Source organism: Diceros bicornis, chromosome 41, assembly GCF_020826845.1.
Source record: "Diceros bicornis minor isolate mBicDic1 chromosome 41, mDicBic1.mat.cur, whole genome shotgun sequence".
Classification (NCBI taxonomy): domain Eukaryota; kingdom Metazoa; phylum Chordata; class Mammalia; order Perissodactyla; family Rhinocerotidae; genus Diceros; species Diceros bicornis.
Genome location: NC_080780.1, coordinates 9,782,107 through 9,801,145, shown reverse-complemented (window position 1 = coordinate 9,801,145; position 19,039 = coordinate 9,782,107). Strand labels below are relative to the sequence as shown.

Genomic DNA, 19,039 nt, shown 5'->3' with positions numbered 1-19,039 from the left:
GCCTTCACAGAAGCCTCAGCCAGACGTAGATGCTTCTCCATTCCTCTCTGTACGTGCCAGGGTTTGACTCCACAAAATGAAAGCTGAGTATAAGAATTCATATGAGTGCAACTATGACATGCAGCTATCTACTGGGGTTTTGGGGAAAAAAAGGAGGAGGATTGGCAATAGATGTTAGCTCAGGGCAGATCTTCCTCGCAAAAAAAAAAAAAAAAAGAATTAATATGAACAAAACACCATATATTTTCAGTTGCTACACATTTTTAAAATTGAATATGTTGTAAAGACAATTTTTTCATTTTTTTCTTGTAAATTCAGAACAAAAATCTGTTCCTGTATATCCAAATTGCGTGACATTTTAACCAAGAAGCGTGATCATCAATTTTCAAATTTAAAATATGAATTTTTGTGAAGGCATGAATTGTGGATTATGGAAATTACATGTTCTAGAGTTCAGTTTCATTTGCTTGATGCTGGAGAAGAGGCAAAACACAGTTTGTAAAACTGATAGAGCAAGTGGAGGCACAGCAGGCTTGAATGTGCCCTGTGGCTCTTCTGGTCCTGCAGGTGGATTTTCCTGATGTGGTTATGGGGGTGGTGCCTGCTCATCATTCTCACTGCTCCATGGCCATCCTCCCTGATCTGCAGGGGCAGAGAGAGGATGTTGTTCTTTAGTCAAGGGCATATCATCACACAGTGTCCTTCCTCCTGTATTAAATATCTTTTGGGAACATTGAGTTAAATTCTTAGCAGAAAATTATTTGAACAAAAGACAACCCTAAGTTTAGAAAATCTAAACAATTGACCAGTATATCATATAGTATGTACCTGCACAGTACATATCTGTATTAGGCAATCACGCTTAGAAAGCAAATGAATGTATCTAAATTAGCAGATATTTACAAATATCTTTCTGTCTGAATGTGAAACAATTTATAGACATAATTTTCAATTTGCAGTGAATGATAATTTTTTTCTTCCCTGCTAGAATTAAAAGCGGAAACTGCAGTAGTGCTCTCCACGGCGGTCATCACTGCGAAATAATTAACCTTGACCTTCATTAAGGCCGCTGCTCGGCTGGCAATATTTATAACTATTGAAGCGAGACATTTTCTTGCTGATGTAATAATTTCACGGGTAGTAGTACTACCCCAAATGGGAGGACATTAAGACTGACTTCTGGAGGCTTTATTTGTCTTCAAGTGAATCTATTATTGAGAGAATTTAATCCCTTACTGACTGTAGAATTACAATGCAGAGTACTTATGTGGTGGAATTATACGAAACTACTAATTATCTGTTGTACATTTGAAATTTAAACATTCACTTTCTATAATTAATTTTTTCTCATTTAGTCTCAATAACTAAATTCACTTGTTAAAATGACATTGCAAAGAAATCTTTGGAAAAAAGTAATTTCAAAGATTTAGAGTTAGATTTAAATAAATAGTGATTATAATACCTTAATGCTAATGCTGTCTGATTTGTTGTTCTTATTACCAATAGAAAATTCCTTATCTATATTATAAAGGAATACATTAATTTTCAAAGTGGATATGAACTTTCTGAATTGAGCACAGTCATTTTACAGGATTATTATTTATTGATGTCAAGTTAAAAAATGTTTTAGAAACTTATACTGAAGTGTTTTCCATCATCATTTATTGTATTAATATGCCAATGTGCTTTTAATTTACTCAAAATTAAGGGAGAATTATGGCTTTAACACTTCTTGATGGATGGTAGTGTTCATGTTTTAGATGGAGAATTGTTTCTAATCTTGCCGGGTGTGTGTTTATCTGATTGTTCCTACCATGTGAAATTTATATCCAAATTCTCGAGTTCTGAGGACTAACCCCATATTGTTATGCAGACATTCTATTGTGAAGAAGGAGGATAATTTAAAACTATCGTGTACATTTGAAGTGATCAGTTATATTTCTAGGAATCCCCCTCTATCAATTACTGGGATCCAGAAAAATTTTCACAACATATTCATTCCATTATTTAACAGATAACAAATTTTAATTTTACATCAACAGGATTATTTTCACTAAATAATTAAGACAAAAAACCCTATCATTTGATAATTGCCATTCATAAAGTATTTACTGTGTCTGATCAGCTTTATATACATAGAGATATCGTCTCTATTATTTAAACTAACTCATGAGGAAAGTATAACTAAGTGCATCTTACCAGTGAGGGATTAAACATGCATAAAACTAAAATGACCGCAGGACACACAGGTGGCAAAGGGCTGGAGCAGGAGCAGCCCCTGGTTTATCTGGCTGCTATTTCTGTGCTCCCTCCGCTCCATCACCTGCAGCTCACAACACAAGGTCAGTCCCAACTAGGTAGCCACAAATCATGCACGTGTCCTCTCTCCCTCAGCCTAGTTACACAGAGAGAGTATGGCTCTCGTGGGAACTTCAAAGGCAATCTAGGATCTGAATGAAGTCCTGTGTGTGTGTGTGTGTGTGCGCGTGCGCGTGCGCGCACGCACTTGAACAGTCATTGAAGTGGTAGAAATACTCATGTACAATACTTTATCTGAAACATTTGGGACCAGATCTATTTAAAAGATCGTGATGTTTTAACTATTAGAAACATAAAAAACATCTCTTGTTGGGATTGGTGGAAGAAGGGCTCTAATCAGACGTCAACATTTCTGCAGAGAGGTGTATGAATCTTCATGCTAAGTAGATAAATATTAAAAATAGCTTCATTTCATTTTAAATAAGGTTTAACTACCAAATAAGCTGTTTACAGGTGTTCAGATTTCAGAATTGTGGATAAGAGCAGGAGGGGCTGCTGAAAGTACACCTTTAGAAGGAGGGACAGGACATTTACTGATTGTCATGCAGCAGCATGGCATAGACTGATTCTCCTGTCCACACATCTGTGCTTCACCCATGGTTGACGGCATGGCTCCATTGTCCCATTTTGACCAGATCTAAAATTTCTTTGTCTATATAGTTATAATTAAACAAAACAAAACAAGAACAATACTTCTTGAATACTCAACTGGTATTTTATAAATTAACATTTCCTCAAAGTTGGTTTAAAATTATAATTTATTACATACACGAATAGTTTATAACGGATATCGTGATAATACTATTCTGTTGAAATTGAACATAATGACAGCAACTACTTGATGACAGACTCTCATTAACCATCATCTATATAGACCTAGATTGAGATTACTCACAGATACCCAGTGTTGGTCTTATGACACATGGAAGGTAATTAGATCACTGTGGTAAAACCTGAACTTGCTGCCACTAAACTGCACAGTTTCGTTTGTTTTTCTTAGTCTTACTGGCTTATTCTTTGAAATAGTCTTTTCTACAAGCTGAATTATTTCCTCATGAGATTTTTCCACGTTGTTCTAAATTACTGGTACATAAGGCAATAGGAAAATTTGATGAAAACATATATATATGTTCCCTTTTATGCTCTATGTATGCCCTAGTCAAATATGTTAACATTGCTATAATAGTGTCTATGGTACCGCAGGACAAGATTCAGAATTTTGACATTGAATCCATATTAAGAGCTTGTAAACAGTAAATATTATTTCAATATCACAAAGATGATGACCCCAGAGTAAAAGACAATAGTCAAAAGCTTCTCAGACTTAAGGTTCATGTTGGTCTTTGCGGGCTTTTCAATTGACTCACTTCTCATTTTAATCAACCAACCTGAATTTTTTTCTCATAATAATGACATTACAAAAAGTGAATTTTCACTTTGCTCAATTCTGTATATTTTCAAAATATTTTACACATGTACATACACAAAATACAAGATAAGTTCATTTTAATTCCCTCATAGAACTTTTAAACAATGCTACTATAATCTTCACAAGGTAATAATTATCATTAATATTCTCATTAATATTGATAATTGATAATATTGATAATATTCATGAATATGGGAGCTATACCTTTAAAAATTCTATAAAACTGCAACGGAAAACACATACCATAGGAAGCAAAAGACTGGAGGACAGACAAAGACAGAAGTACAATTATGAAATCTCTGAACTGAATCATTATCCATTCATGCTCTAAATTCAATCACTCAATTCAGTAATTACCAATTTCTAAAAGCTATAGCCTCCCCTTTATTTTACCTTTACTTTCACCTAAGATATCTGTAGTAGTTGGTAGGTTTTTAAAAATTGGTGAAGGGTGGCTGAGGAACAGATTCACGTTCATATATTCTTGTAGCCTCCTCTCTTGAGTTTTGTAATGGATCTGAAAGTGAATTCCTAATATCAGATCCATCTATATTTATATCACTATATTCCGAAGGCAGTAGACTGTCATTAATCTTTGTATTGAGGTTAAAATTGCAATGCTCTTTCCCTATGAAGACAGCATTGTTGATACTTTGTCACACACCTCAAGATGCATTGTTTAGATGAGACAAGAATGAGCACGTTGGCCCGTCAATATTTTCGATACAGACCCCAAGAAATGTGGCAATCCAAGCTCTCTGGCTCTTAGAGGGATTTAACCTAATAGCTGCTCCTATTTGCAGGAGTGTCCAACTAATTTCATGAAGCCCAATCCCAGTGGGTGATTGAGGACTGAGTGTCTGTTAATTTAACATACCTATTCTATAACTCTATATCATTTCAATATCAGACCCCATATAGAAAGAATGCATCAAATCTCATCTTTTTGGCTCTTCAGTTTCAGAAGTCTATTTCCTTTCAGATTTCTCCTTCATGATCACTTACTAACATACCCACGGCTTGGTATGTTAACGGAAGAGATGACTAATGAAATCTAAATAGTCATAAAAGGAAAATTCCCATGAACTGGATAAACACAAGAATTACAAATGTGATGAATAGGAATAAGATGCTACAGAAACTGATATTGCTAAGCGTATCATTTCAGCCACATTTCAATACTCATAACAATTACTTAGAATCAGCAACACCGCACAGCTAATCAACCGCATCTGTTCATCTTCACAGCTGTTATCCCGGAAAGAACGCCACTCTCCTCCCCACTCGGCTCCAAACACGCTGTGATTGTAATGAACACCTCTCCTGATGAGGAAGACAGCCTCACATCTTGGAGAAAATTCAAATAGAGGTCCATTGGAAAGTCGGGGATACGTAGTTACCAAGGAAACTCACTTGTGAGGCAATAAACTGGTTTAACTTCGAGATACATAAGTTTATTTTATATCAGAATCAACTTGCTATTCATTTTCACGTACTCTTCTAAAATGGTTAGAAAACAAAATTATAAATAATATGACCAGAAATGCACTTAAAAGACTAAATCATTTAGTTATTTATTCATTCATTCATTTTGAAGAAAATGTATATCATTTTCCAGCCTTTACTAACACACTCAGCCATATATACATACATTTGCCCTACAGCCATACATACATACATTTGATGGTTATCAAGTGGAAACAGAAGGGCAGGAAAAAGGCAAAGTGGTAATCAACGAGTTAAAATTACTATAGGGTGTTAAGAGAACATTTAACAGGGAGAACTGACCTAATCAGGAGGTTAAAGGTTGATTGCTTTCTTAGAAAACATACCATTGAAGCAAGATTGAATGGAAATCTTATTAAGAGCAGGGAGTGGGGGCAACACAAGAAAAGTCGTGAGGCAGAGAGAAGCACAGGATTGCCGTTGTGAAGTAAAAGGCCTGGATGTGAATGGTCAGAAGGAGAGTGGAAAGAGGCTGATGAGGAGACCGCATGCCTTACCTGTTCACGTTCAAGGGTTCTGGGTTTTATCCTAAGAACATTCAGAAGCCCATTATGGTTTCTGAGCACAATAGCCATTATTTCAGGGAAACTATTTCAAAGAATATACGACCTCTCCACTGGTAAATACTTCCTCTGAATATCCCCACATAGTCGGTCACAATCCCTCAATGCCCTCTCAGTATTCTGCCTTTCCTCGTCCCCATGTGATGATCTGCATTGTCTTCTTAACCACCAATGTGGAATGACCCTTCACAGTCCCCAGAGCAGGAAGTCTGCAGGAATGGTTAGCACCTCCTCCTCTCTCCTCTACGCTCCAGCACCACGCCCCACAGATGCTGCACCGCACAGTTCTCTTAAACATCATTCTTGTGAAGCCTTTTTCCACAGGCTTCCTCAGGTCTCATAATCTACATCAGGCTGACAGCAACAACCTTCAACTTCCAGTGTCTTCCTTGACAGACCTACCTTTTACCATGGGGCTGTGCTAGCATTCATTTGAAAATTCAGACTTGATTTGAATCAGTTTTATTTTCTAAATTTAAAAATACCAAAAAACCCAATAACTTTCATGGCATATGTCTTGGAATTCTCTATGGTATGACCTTGGTGTATTTCTCCAGTCTTGTTTCCACAAACCCCACCTCTCTGTGATTTTGTTGCACTTCCTTTAATGTTCTCATCCTTTTCCAGTCTTGACTAATGTCTCAGCCTGTGAAGGTCCTAATTACTCAACATGCGTTTTTAATTAAGTCTCTGGTTTCACAGGCAATAAGAAAAGCTACCATTTGCTGAGTGCTGACTGTACCAGGCACTGTTCTAAGCATGTTCACTCACAACAGTGCTCTGTGTGGTTTCTATGACTAATCTTATTAGACAAATAAGGAAATTGAGACTCAGAGCGTCATACACCTGGTGGGTGGCAGAACACAGATTCCAAAGCTTAAGCATTGTGACTCTCCATCTCACACGCTAAACCACCATGCTATTCATTTGTATAGACCTCACTATATATATACACACCATTTTGATATGATTTATATAATTTTCTCTCCCACTAAATTATTATCTTGCTGTCAGTGTCTGTGTTTTGTTTTGAGTTTTGTTTTTTCCCTTTTTGCCTTTATGCAAGAATAGGTTATTAACAGAAAGGTGTTGAACTGTGTGCAGTAGCACACAATGTGTTAGAAACACAGCCTGCCTGTCAAGTCCTGGCTGCCCAGTCACTAGTAGTATGACTTTGGGAAACTTAAACTCTCTCTTTCTCAGTTCCTTCATCTGAAAAATAGGGATAATGTCAGGTAGTATAACCTCTCCATAAGGTATTACGAGGATTGCCAAGATATAGAAACAACCTGTGTCCACAGATAAATGAGTGAATAAAGAAATGTGGTGTATATACTCAACAGAATACTATTCAGCCTAAAAAAGAATGATATCTTGCCACTTGCCACAACATGGATGGCCCTCGAAGGCATTATGCTAAATGAAATAAGTCAGACAGAAAAAGACAAATATCATATTATCTCACCTATATGTGGAATCTAAAAAAAAAAACAAAAAGAAAAACAAAAAAAAAACAAGCTTAGAGATACAGAGAACAGACTGGTGGTTGCCAGAGGCAGGGAATGAGGGGTAGGAGAAATGAGTGAAGGGATTCAAAAGGTACAAACTTCCAATTGTAAAACAAATAAGTCACAGGGATGTAATATACAGCCTGGTGATTATAGTTAATAATACTTTTGGTATTGCATATTTGAAAGCTGCTAAGAGAGTAGATCTTAAAAGTTCTCATCACAAGAAAAAAAAATTTTTTGTTAACTGTTATAAGATGACAGATGTTAACTAGACTTATTACGGTATTCCTTTTACAATGTATACAAATACTGAATCATTATGTTGTACACTCAAAATTAATATAATGTTATATGTTAATTATACCTCAATTAAAAAGGAATTATGATGATTGAATAGGATGTGTGTACATGTATAACTTACACCGGTCTTTTGGTCTGGCTTGATCAAATGCTTATGTAAATATAGTTGCCAGTACTATTTGTTATTGTTATTAGTTTCCATACTTGCTTCTGGTTGGTATTCTCCCAATTATATAAACTCTTACTTCCCTATTTTTTTTCAATAATGAACAAAACATTACATAAAGAAGAAATAATAAATTGTAGGTGACAGGTACCTCGTCATATTTAGGGTCTGCAAATTCCAGAGCCTTTTGACTGTGTGGCTTTGCTGCGGTCCTCTCAGTTGGCTTGTCTACTCACCAGGCAGTGATGTCACAAACTGCTGAGACTGGACGCACTGAAAGAGAGATTGCTCACACTCACCCCTCCTTCCTGTTACCCCTGTCCTGGCAGACCCTGCCACCCATGTCCAGCCCCTCTGAATGCACAGCATGGATTCTCCACATCTTTGAGGATTTTGCCTTTCTCTTGCATTTAATTCCCATGTCCTCTTCACCTGGGGCCCAAATATTGCTGTCCTATATTCGTGAAGTTTCCTTGTCAGAACAATACTGCCTTTTTCTAAGGCAACTATGAATACTACTCATTCTCAGAAATATGAACTACTGATTCCCTTTCCAAAGAAAGTAGGTGAATTTTTCCAGCAACTAAATCCTCTCTTGTTATCTTTCTTATTTCTACATGGCCAGGGGGCTCTGAAAAAGACGGCAGGGAGGCAGTGAAATTACAAAATAGGAATATATGAATAAAAACTTATGTAAACAATACTTCTTATTCCCGATCAAGGAACCAAATAACTTTATGAAATAGGTAAAGACCACAAGTTCCTCAAGCAGTTTTTTTCTTTTTAACCTCAAAATTATTCTATATGCTAGACTCTTTGCCACAAAGAAAAATTTTCCCATTTATTTCTGAATATTCATTCTGTCTGAACAATGAATTTGACCCTTTCTTAATTGGAACAAATGCTAATCTTTCTGGTGGAGGTTTATCTCTCTCCACATTCTTTATCCTTAGAGTCCATAAGCCGTTATGAAGATAACTCCTCAAATCTCTGTCTTCACTCATAAATTTTATTTGAAGCCCTTCTCAGGTGCTTAAGACAGTATCTCTCAGCTCTGTCCTGAAATATATGGAAAATTTTTGATAATATTCTTACATAATTTAAGATAAAAAAACACTGGATGGAAAATACCATGACCTCAGATAACGCTGCAATGGCAGAAATTTCAAACCGCCAGTAATGAATGCCACCCCTAGAAGAGAAGGAGCAGTAGTGGCGATGGTTTCCCTGTCTTTCTGCAGACACTCCCTCCACAGAGCACATGAGAGGGAAATGAGTGTCAGCCTGCTTGGGTGGGCATTACCTGTCTGTCACATTCTGATGAGCAAAGTTCCCGAATCCCTACTGCTGCATTGTTACCAGACTGCCTACAAGTGTTGAGAAAACAGCAGTTGAATATAGAGTATGTGTAGTGGCAATAATCCAGCCTATTTTTTTGTGGGAAATGCCTTCTACATAAGTTTGAGTTCATTGTTTTATACCTCAACATAAATGAAAATTGTTCACACAAAATTCTCTGTAAGATGTAAAGCCTGGTGCCGGCCCCGTGGCTTAGCGGTTAAGTGTGTGTGCTCCACTGCTGGCGCCCGGTTCGGATCCTAGGCGCGCACCAATGCATCACTTCTCCGGCCATGCTGAGGCCGCGTCCCACATACAGCAACTAGAAGGATGTGCAACTATGACACAACTATCTACTGGGGCTTTGGGGGAAAAAAAAAAGGAGGAGGATTGGCAATAGATGTTAGTTAAGAGCCGGTCTTCCTCAGCAAAAAGAGAAGGATTAGCATGGATGTTAGCTCAGGGCTGACCTCCCTCACAATAAATAAATAAATGTGTGAAGCCTGAAAGCCACCACTTTGTACTTTTCCCCTTTCTTTGAACACCAAACAACCTCAATACTGTGCTCAATTGTGAACCTCCGTTTTACTTTAACCTGCTTGGACAGTTCCCCCTTACTCTTTTTCTTAACTAAAATCTTACAGCAGTACTGATGGCAAGTCTTCAGATGATCCTAAATCAGGATTGGCTTAATTTTTCACTGCTTTTTGCAGATCATAATTTTCTCACCCTTGTGTCAAAACCTTTCACCCTTCCTTCTTCAAATGTCAGGCCGAGCACCCAGGCTCGCTATCCCTTCCGCTCATTCTCATTTTCTCTAAATAATTAAAGTAGACATTTTTGGACATTTCTGAACTGCCCGCATTCCCTTTATCTAGATCAATTGTACAATATATGTGGGCAACTATGTTCATGTTCATACTGCCATATAACATTTATGGAATTTCAGAAAGATTTATTGGGCAGTGCTGCTCTATACTACATCCATAGCTGAGTGTAGTTGAACCAGAGTAGGCTCCTGACCTGAGAGGAGCCCACTGATTGCTTCATGAGTGGAAAATGTAATTGCTTTTTCTGAAAATTTGAATTAAGGGTCACACAGACTTGAAAAGTAATATAACAATGGATTACAGGAGGAATAGTCTATTATCACCTATGCTGAGCTGCTCAGATCGATCCTGGTACCCCACTCCCTGAAATCCTGGTTTTAACTTCTCCCTGTATTCAATGTCTTACCTCAGTTTCCTTCTAACAATATTGGTGTGTCTTCAGTAAGTTTATCATCCCTATTCTTATCTCACTTCCCTTTCTTCCAAAAAATGGTTTCCCTGATAAGTACTACAAGGACTCTGTATCAGTTAGCTATTGCTGTGTAACCAACCACCCAAAACTCTGTGTTATTGAAACAGCAACTGTTTACTTATTCACAATTATTAAGTTAGTAATTTAGTCTCATCTCAAATGTGAACTTTCATGCATCTGTGCTCAACTCCAAGTTAGACGGTGACTTTCCTGACCTTGGCTGTGCTCTCTACACATCACTAGTGGCTTCAGCTGAAGCAACTCATCTGCCTTGGCCCTGGTTTGCGTGGTTCCTCATTTGCCATAAGGCTATCCCGGGGCTCGTTTCATGGTACAAGCAAGGATCCCAAGAGAGAAAGAAAGAAAGCATGCCAGCCTCCTTGAAGCCCAGGCACAAAACCTGCACCTCACCACATCTGCTGCATCTATTGAGCAAAGCAAGTCACCAGGACAGACTAAAAGGGAAGAGAAGTAGACGCCCTCCCTTCATGGGAGAGGGTGCACTGTCACATTGCAAGGGGCGTGGAGTCAGGGAGGAGTGTAGCCGGGTTTGCAATCTGTTATAAACTTAGCCCTGTGCAAGCTCAGTTGCTTGGCCCTCTTATCTCGGCACCACATCTCTCCTTCTTTATGAGGCTGCAGCGCAGCTGGGCAAAAATCCTGTCACTGTAGAAATTAGTCCCACGACAAAAGCATTGTCACCATTTTAAGGTGGACTTTTAATACTCCTCAGAAACTCCTTCAGTTCTCCTGTCAGTGCTCACTCAAGCCCCTCATGGTCAGTTTCAAACCCTCTCCCTTCTCACTGAACCACATATACAGCTGCCTCTGCCCGTCACACTGCTCGTGTGATATTTCATCCTCTGAGTGCAGGCATCCTCCTCTTCGTTACAGTGGAGTACGGTCGCCGGGCCATGAGGGGAGAGAGATGCCAAGTTGTACAGAGAATGAAGTGTCATCTGAAAAATGGCATTATTTGTGGTGCCAATCACTTGTAATTCACAAAAATAATGCACCATTTAAATAAAGAGTACAGTCAACTTATCTACTGTAGAAAAACAGGGAAAAGCCACAAGGTTTCAGCTTTATACTTACCTCTCTAAATTATTAATTGTGAACTGTGAACAAGGCATTATCTTTTCTTGGCATCTGTTTATTAATCGATACAATAAACAGGTTGAATATAGTGATTAGTAGGGTTACTTATAGCAAAAAATATATTCAACTGTGGAATTTGATCTGGAGATATAAAAAACCCTTAAGTTTAATGTTCTGCAGAAATAAAACAAAACAGCCCATTTGATGTTTAATGGATAGATATTTAAAAACACTCTTCTTAGAGATATCTTACTCATGTATTTTTAAAACTTCATTTCTTTCTTTTACTATAAGGACATTTAAAGAAAGGCAAAATTGTTCCATAATAGATATCCATCTGTTACTTCTTTTATACTTTGTTACAGTAACATATTTTCATAGTTATAGTATAATCACTTCCCTGTAAACAATAAAATCACCACTTAAGATTGTAGTAATTCAAAGAAATGAACAGTATACAGATACAGTAATGCTTCCAAATATGTAGAACATAATAATTCAGTTGTTATTGCTACTTAGCTTTCAGAATGTCCAGTTTAAAGTTTATTTTCAAATTTTCTTTATAAGAAGTTACTTAGAGACGTGTGGGGAATCGAGTGCTTGTCCAACGCCAAGCGGTCAAAGCTCTCAGTGGGAGCTTCCGACGGCCCTCTGGATGGAAGCTGGGCCACAGCCCCCTCGTGTCTGTAAAGCGAAATTTCCGCTCCCTGATCCTCTGTCACAGATCGTCTACGACCTGCCACAGGCCTTCGTTCCGTCCACTCCGTGAAGCATATCCTAGGGTGGGTTTGCTGGGAAGGTCTTGCAGGTGTTTTGCATCCTGCTGATTTCAGTTACCCACAAATAGGATTTTCAGAAATTTCTCTAGATTTCAGGGCTTTTATCTTTATTGTCAAAATAGAGAAACTTCTTTTATTTAACAAGTAAACTCTTGAAAATGAAAGAGAAGTAAGTACTTCAAATAATTAAGTCAGAATGAATTCTAACCTCTTTTTATATATTCACATTAATTTATCTCCAAATGCAATTTTAACTCTGCTGCCGGCGTGCCACTGACTTCGGGACAGGTAGCTTCTCTAGCCGGCGTCTTCTCCCTGGCTCTCCCTGGGAGAGCAAGCTCTCCCAACAATTCCTCTTAAGTTAATGTGGAGAGTCTCTGGAAGAAAAACAATACTATTGTTCTGGTTATCATTAAACAGATAGCTAATAAAATTTTGGTAGATTAATAGCATGGAAGCTGTTATTATCATTAATGATTTATTAAAGGCGTAGGTTCCCAATCAATGCACATGGTTTTATCATCACAACCAAAACACAACTCTGTGAGACAGAGAGATCTCTCTTCCTCACTTTACAATAAGAAAATGGGGGTTTTGCTACATCAAGCAACTTTCCACAAGTAATAACGCTGGTAAATGGTGGAGGTAAAAAGAGGCTCTAGATCAATTCCAGTCATGCTTAACATACTTGATACTTGGGAATATGTGAATTTTGTCACACACATGCCAATTTATCACTGAGTTTGCTTGTCCCCCATGTGAAATCAAAGGTTTGAGTCTTAGTGATATTCCTCCTGCCTTCCAGTACTGACCTATCCATTCACAGACTCAGAAGACACTTAGATGGGGTGACAGGGTGAAACCACCTCTAGTGAACAGTCAGATGGACCCAAGGTGGGCTTTGGTCATCTGTTGTTATATCCAGTACCATTGGCTCAAAGGAAAAACAGCTTTATGACTAAGAGTATTCAAAAATATGTCTCATATTTTAAGTAATCCAGAGTGGCTTCTAATTTGAGATAACAGCAGGGCAACATTTCTTGATTAACCCAGTTTTAACTTTCCATTAAATAGCCCCCCAAACACAATAAAAGGCTCATGTGTTGCTGCCGTGTTCTGTTTCTAAAGCAGCTTTGGTGGGCTTCATGATCAATGTGTTGCAGTGATACTACACTGAAAACTCCCTACTCCAAATGGAGAGCTATCATAGAAAATATATAAAAAGAAGAAATGAGAAAGACACACACAGGATCAGCTTCACGTTAAATGTTCCACTGAACAACTGGGACTCCTGGACTGAAGTCAGAAATCAACTCAATAAGCCCTTCCACTCTACTCCTGGTGCTTTCCACACCACTTTGCAGGGCTATTTCTTTCCACCTCTTAGGGCTAGATTTGGGGCAGGTTCTATTTTTCCACTGGTTACACTCAGATAATAAAAAATCCTCCAATGCCATCTAGTCACACAACAGTCTTAGCGCAGTGAATATGTCCAGTCTCACGTCGTCATCTAAGCTTTAGTTGAGAGAAGTTTCTCCTCCCCAGTGTGGCCATCCACTGCAGGAGAGATAAGGAATGGCGGGCCTCTTCCCCTTCCTTCTCCTACTGCTTCCACTCCTCCTCACCTCTTTCTAACCATGCTTCTGTGGACCTGTCCAAAGTAGCATTGGGAGCAGGGAAGAGAGGGAAGAGAGGAAAGGGAAATAGGCAAATCACTTATTGACTAACATCATGGTGAGCTATAGTCTTTCTGCGCTCGGCTGGTGTTAGAGCTGACTTTCTTCATAGTGTAATGTATGGGTTCTTGAGAGAGGCTTCCTTCCCCCGCATTACATTTGAATCAAACCAAAATGCTTCTCTACCTGCTGGCCACTAATGACTGCTTCCTTAGCTACCAGGCCTCTCACAGTGCACCCCCCACATTGTCTACAGAGGTCCCTCAGCCCTCTCCTGGGTCCTCTAGAATAGAATCTAGGGACAACCCCTTGTCAGCTCTCCTGCATATATGCCCCATTTCTGGACTATAGAAGACGCTGGTGCACACTTTGGCTTAAGAAATTCTGGCAGCAGAAGTCCATTCCTATTCAGCTACATCTGCTTTGCTCCATCACCAGGGCTGCAAGCCAGTCATCACCTCACACAGTCATTTTCCTCAGAAACTTGTTAGGGTGCAGGCTAATGCAGCGCCAGGCTCCTGGCACGTACATTCTCTGGGTCGTCCCTCTGAGGTTTATAACATAAGATAAAAGTGAAATACCCCCCATCGTCCCCACACACTCACCAGCTCACTCATCTTGCGGGAGGGCAGGACTCACTGGAGGCTGAGAGCTCTCTGCTAGTCCACATTCCTAACCTGGAATTATTTGCTCAGTCTGTCCACTCTATTCTGTAAGCTGGAGATGAGTTACCAGTTAAAGAGCTAGTTTCCAGGCACTTTATTCTCCTGGAAGGAAGATTACTGTCTGATACCTCACTTGGGAATATGTCAGCTGAAGCTCAGGTAAAACTGGAACTAAAATAGTTATGACTCTATTTTAAACATACAGTTATAGATGTTACAGGTGCAAAACCAGGAGCAGGGATCACAACCTCAGGCTGCGGGAATTTCAGCTCCAGAGACAGGCGGTGACAGATGAGACGGTAGATCTCAAGATGAGTAAATGTGTGAGGTGGTCTACGCAAGAGTGAGGACTAGAATCGTGCCCACAGGAAAGGCAGAGGCTAGAATAGGGCCCCTCCCACAATTCACGGTTTAGTGAAGCCTAAGGAGAAGGTTCACAGCTTCTCCCTCACTGCCGGCTGGGAAATTGTTGTTAGTGCCGTGGAGTCGATTCTGATTCCTAGCGACTCTGTGTGCAACAGAGCGGAACCCTGCCTGGTCTTTTGTCGCCATACTCTCCCCTTCTGGCACTGTATCAGACAATGCTCTGTTGCTATTCACAGGGTTTTCATTCCCAATTTTTTTGGAAGTGGGTGGCCAGGTCCTTCTTCCTAGTCTGTCTTAGTCTGGAAGCTCCGCTGAAACCTGTCCACCATGGGGGACCCTGCTGGTTTGGATTACCGGTGGCATAGCTTTCAGCATCACAGTAACACACAGCCATCACAGTATGACAACCAACAGGTGGGTGGTGTGGTTTCCCTGACTGGGAATCAAACTCCACCATGGTGGTCAGAGCACTGACTCTTGACCACTAGAGCATCAGGGCTGGCTAGCTGGGAAGTTAAGGGGTATAAACAGTGCTGTGCTGGACCCTGGTGGCACTGACCAAGAAGAGAAAGGTTGGTCTTCATGGTGGGCATATTTACACTGTGGAAATCAGCAAATGCTTCAAATAGCCTTATTTTACCCTGCTTAAACATATACCGGTTCACTAATTAATATAAATGTATCTGAATTCAGATACAAAAAATAACACCAAGCCTGGAGGTGCTGTTTTAATATCAAAGTAGATTTAAGGCAAAAATTTAATAGAGAAATATTGGTAACATATAATGATTTATGGAGCAACACCAGAGGGAATAAAGTCATGAACATATATGTTAACATGAAACATATACAGCAAAAATCTATAGAAATACAAGGAAAAATTAATAATTCCAAAATGAAGGGGGACATTTTAATAAATTTCTCTTAGAAATTGATTATTCAAGCAGGCATAATATTATTAAGAAGATAGATAAGAGTAAAAAAGGGTTAAATTTAGTGGAAATTTATATATATATATATATATATATATGTACATACAATTTAAACAATAGGGCATTTTAATGACCAATAGCAAAGACTTGTGATAAAAATGTATGTGTTAGTATTGAATCTGATTAAATCAGTTGTATATATGTAAATTATATATATATATCCTAATACATTTCCAGCTGTAAGAAAAATTAAAACAATGTGATGATGATTATTATTTTTAATTTGTGTTTCTATTTTCTAAGGCTGTGATTGAACTATTTCATCGTATGTCTTTTATTTGTGGGCATTCATATTCTGTAGTGAAAACATTGACCTTGAGTCTCATTTTAAAACACAAAAAATTTCATGCTAAACTGATTACATTTTTTAAATCGAAGTAGAAGGATATTCAAGTGTCCTAGAAACGAATGCTCAGTGTGACAGGAAATGAAATGAAAATTCATGAAGCCTTATTTATACCATCATATTTAATTTCAAGGGCCAGAGATACTGAAATAATTGGAAAGACACATAGCAAAAATACCATCAAAGAAATGGTAAAAATGATAATCATGGACAAGGCAAGAAATTGATTGATAAGACACTTCTGTCAAAAAAAAAAAAAGAACAACACTGTGCACAATAGAATTAGAGAGACAGCCAAAAATATAAATTCACAATTTCAAGTATAAATATTAATAGAAAACTCAGTATTATCCATTATCCGTTGACGACTTACCATTGTTGCGAACCCAGAAAATATTTCAGTATTTACCAGCCTGCAGGTGTAAAAAGAAGCTCTGAAGTCATAATATTCTGAAAATATCTACTGATTTTTAGAAACGGAGATGGAATTTTTAAACAATAACATACACTGGAATCAATACACTTGTATAAATAAGAATAGTGCAATGCAAAGATTTGTCCAATAAGGGACTTTCATCCACAGTTCATATTGTGATATAAAAGGGGGAGCTCTGGGCAATGATGTGTGAACATTTAGAAGATGTATTTGTTAAGGCTAGACAATTGCCAATCATATTAAGAACAAGTTATTAAACATTTTTATTTTTTCTCAGTATTATGAATATGTGAATGGAGATTAAAATGATTATTGTTTTATTTTGAAATTCATTGATTTTTTACTTAGCGAAAGTTTCATATTTTATTGATACTGTGAGAACTTCAATAACTTTTTAACTAAACTTTCAACATGAAAGATTTACACCAGGCACAATATGAAAGATTGTTTTAAGAAGACCACATCTTGAAACGAAAATCTGTACATAGAGTCATTTACACTATTTTGTGTAAAGTGTTTTATCTCAATGTCCAGACCTCTCAGGGAATTCAGTAAATGTTTTTACTCTTTTGCTAATTTGCACATCTCAGTTTGGATTCTCTCAGTGCAGATAAACATAAAAAATCAAAACATAATTTTCTTTCAGTCATAGAACCACTGTGGCATGTTTAATCAAGCAATATTGAGCCAAATATCCTGTTATTACTGAATAATCATAAAAATTGCCAGACTCCTCTTTAAAGAACTTATTTCCTAGTTTGCATTTTTACAACATTTGGATATACTTTTACAATTTATTGTTTATTATTATTTCACAATTTAATTTTTAATTTAATAAAATTTTTTTACATTTTATTTATGGCAAGTATCACTGGTTTTCTATTAATACTAGCGATATAAAACTTTTTTTATTTTAAGTTTATTTTGTAACTAAAAATTGAGTTTATTTAAAGCAAAATAATATTAGATAGATTATAATATATATTGTCAACAGCTATTGCAAGATTACATAATTGGTAAATGAATAAATGAAGCTTTGGAAGCATTTTGCCATATAATAATGACACAAATATTCTAGTGTTCTTATTATATAAAAAACTACAGAAGGAGGAAGTCAAGATGGCGGCGTAGGCAGACTCTGAACTCACCTCCTCCCACGGACACAGCCAATTTACAACTACTAGTGGAAAAATTACCCCTGAGACAGAACTGAAAACTGGATAAGAGGAGTTCCTGCAACAACGGACAATCCTAATTGAGGTGGAAGAGGCAGAGACTCCCTTCTGGAGAGAAAAAAACGCCGCCTTCACAAGCCGCAGCGCCTCACGGCTGCCCAGGAGCAGCGCACAGGTATGCAGCCCTCCCTGGAGGAGCGGGGCCCTGAGCTCGGAGCACCCCCGCTGGGGGCATTTTGTGGGCCCAGCACAATCGAGACGAGTGGCATAATATCTGACTTTGCCTGCTACTAAAACATTGGGGAGACCCCTAGAAAAGCTGGTTCACAAAGAAATTAAAACTGGCTCTTAAAGGGCCCACACACAAACTCACCCGTTTCAGAAAGCAACCTAAAATCACCAGAAAGATAGGTGCACAGCGCTGTGGTGAAAAGAGACTCACCTAATAGGCCCTGAGTGGATCTCAGTGAGAGGTGAGACCTCTCCAGGGACTGGGACATTGGTGGCGGCCATTGTTGTGGCCGGGTGTGGGCGTGCTGACACAGACGCCATTGGAGTTCTCCCTGAGGCCTGCTAGCCCAGGGTCTGCCCCACCCACTAGAGCACCGATTTAATCCAGCTCAGCCAGGGCAGGCAGCCCACCCTAGAGATTGGCCCCACCCAACAACAAGCCCTCGGGCAACTTGTGGGACTGCATAGTTGGTGACTGGATTCTCTGCAGCCTGGCAACTCAGCCGGGCAGGACGTGCACAAGGAGCGGGTGGAGAGTGTGGGGCTGTGGTGGAGTGTGTGGGGCCCCCGCCGTGGAGAGACTGGGTCCGCTTGGGGAGGTCGGGGCACTCACACGGGGCAGGACTGTGTTGACTGTGTGTTTGGACCTGTGGGCGGCAGGGCTTGTCAGCTGCAGAAAGACTTGTGTTTCTCAAAGACCCACCTAGGGGGTTTGCTCCACCTTACAAAGCCTGAAACAATTGGGTGCTCCTGTGCCTGAGGCCAGCCCCACCCAGCTGCAATCCTCAGAGAACTGACAAGAGACATAAAGGCTGGAGGCTTGTAGCAATTGTAAGGCCCT

At 38.9% G+C, this 19,039-nt stretch overlaps 1 long non-coding RNA gene across 1 annotated transcript; it reads right to left on the bottom strand.

The window, feature by feature from the left end:
* Positions 1–262: 262 nt before the first annotated feature.
* On the bottom strand, positions 263–18,560 carry LOC131400118 (uncharacterized). The gene is made up of 3 exons (XR_009217295.1): positions 18,410–18,560; positions 7,946–8,067; positions 263–642 (listed from the first exon to the last, which is right to left on the bottom strand). It is a non-coding gene; the product is annotated as an uncharacterized LOC131400118 (long non-coding RNA).
* Positions 18,561–19,039: the final 479 nt, after the last annotated feature.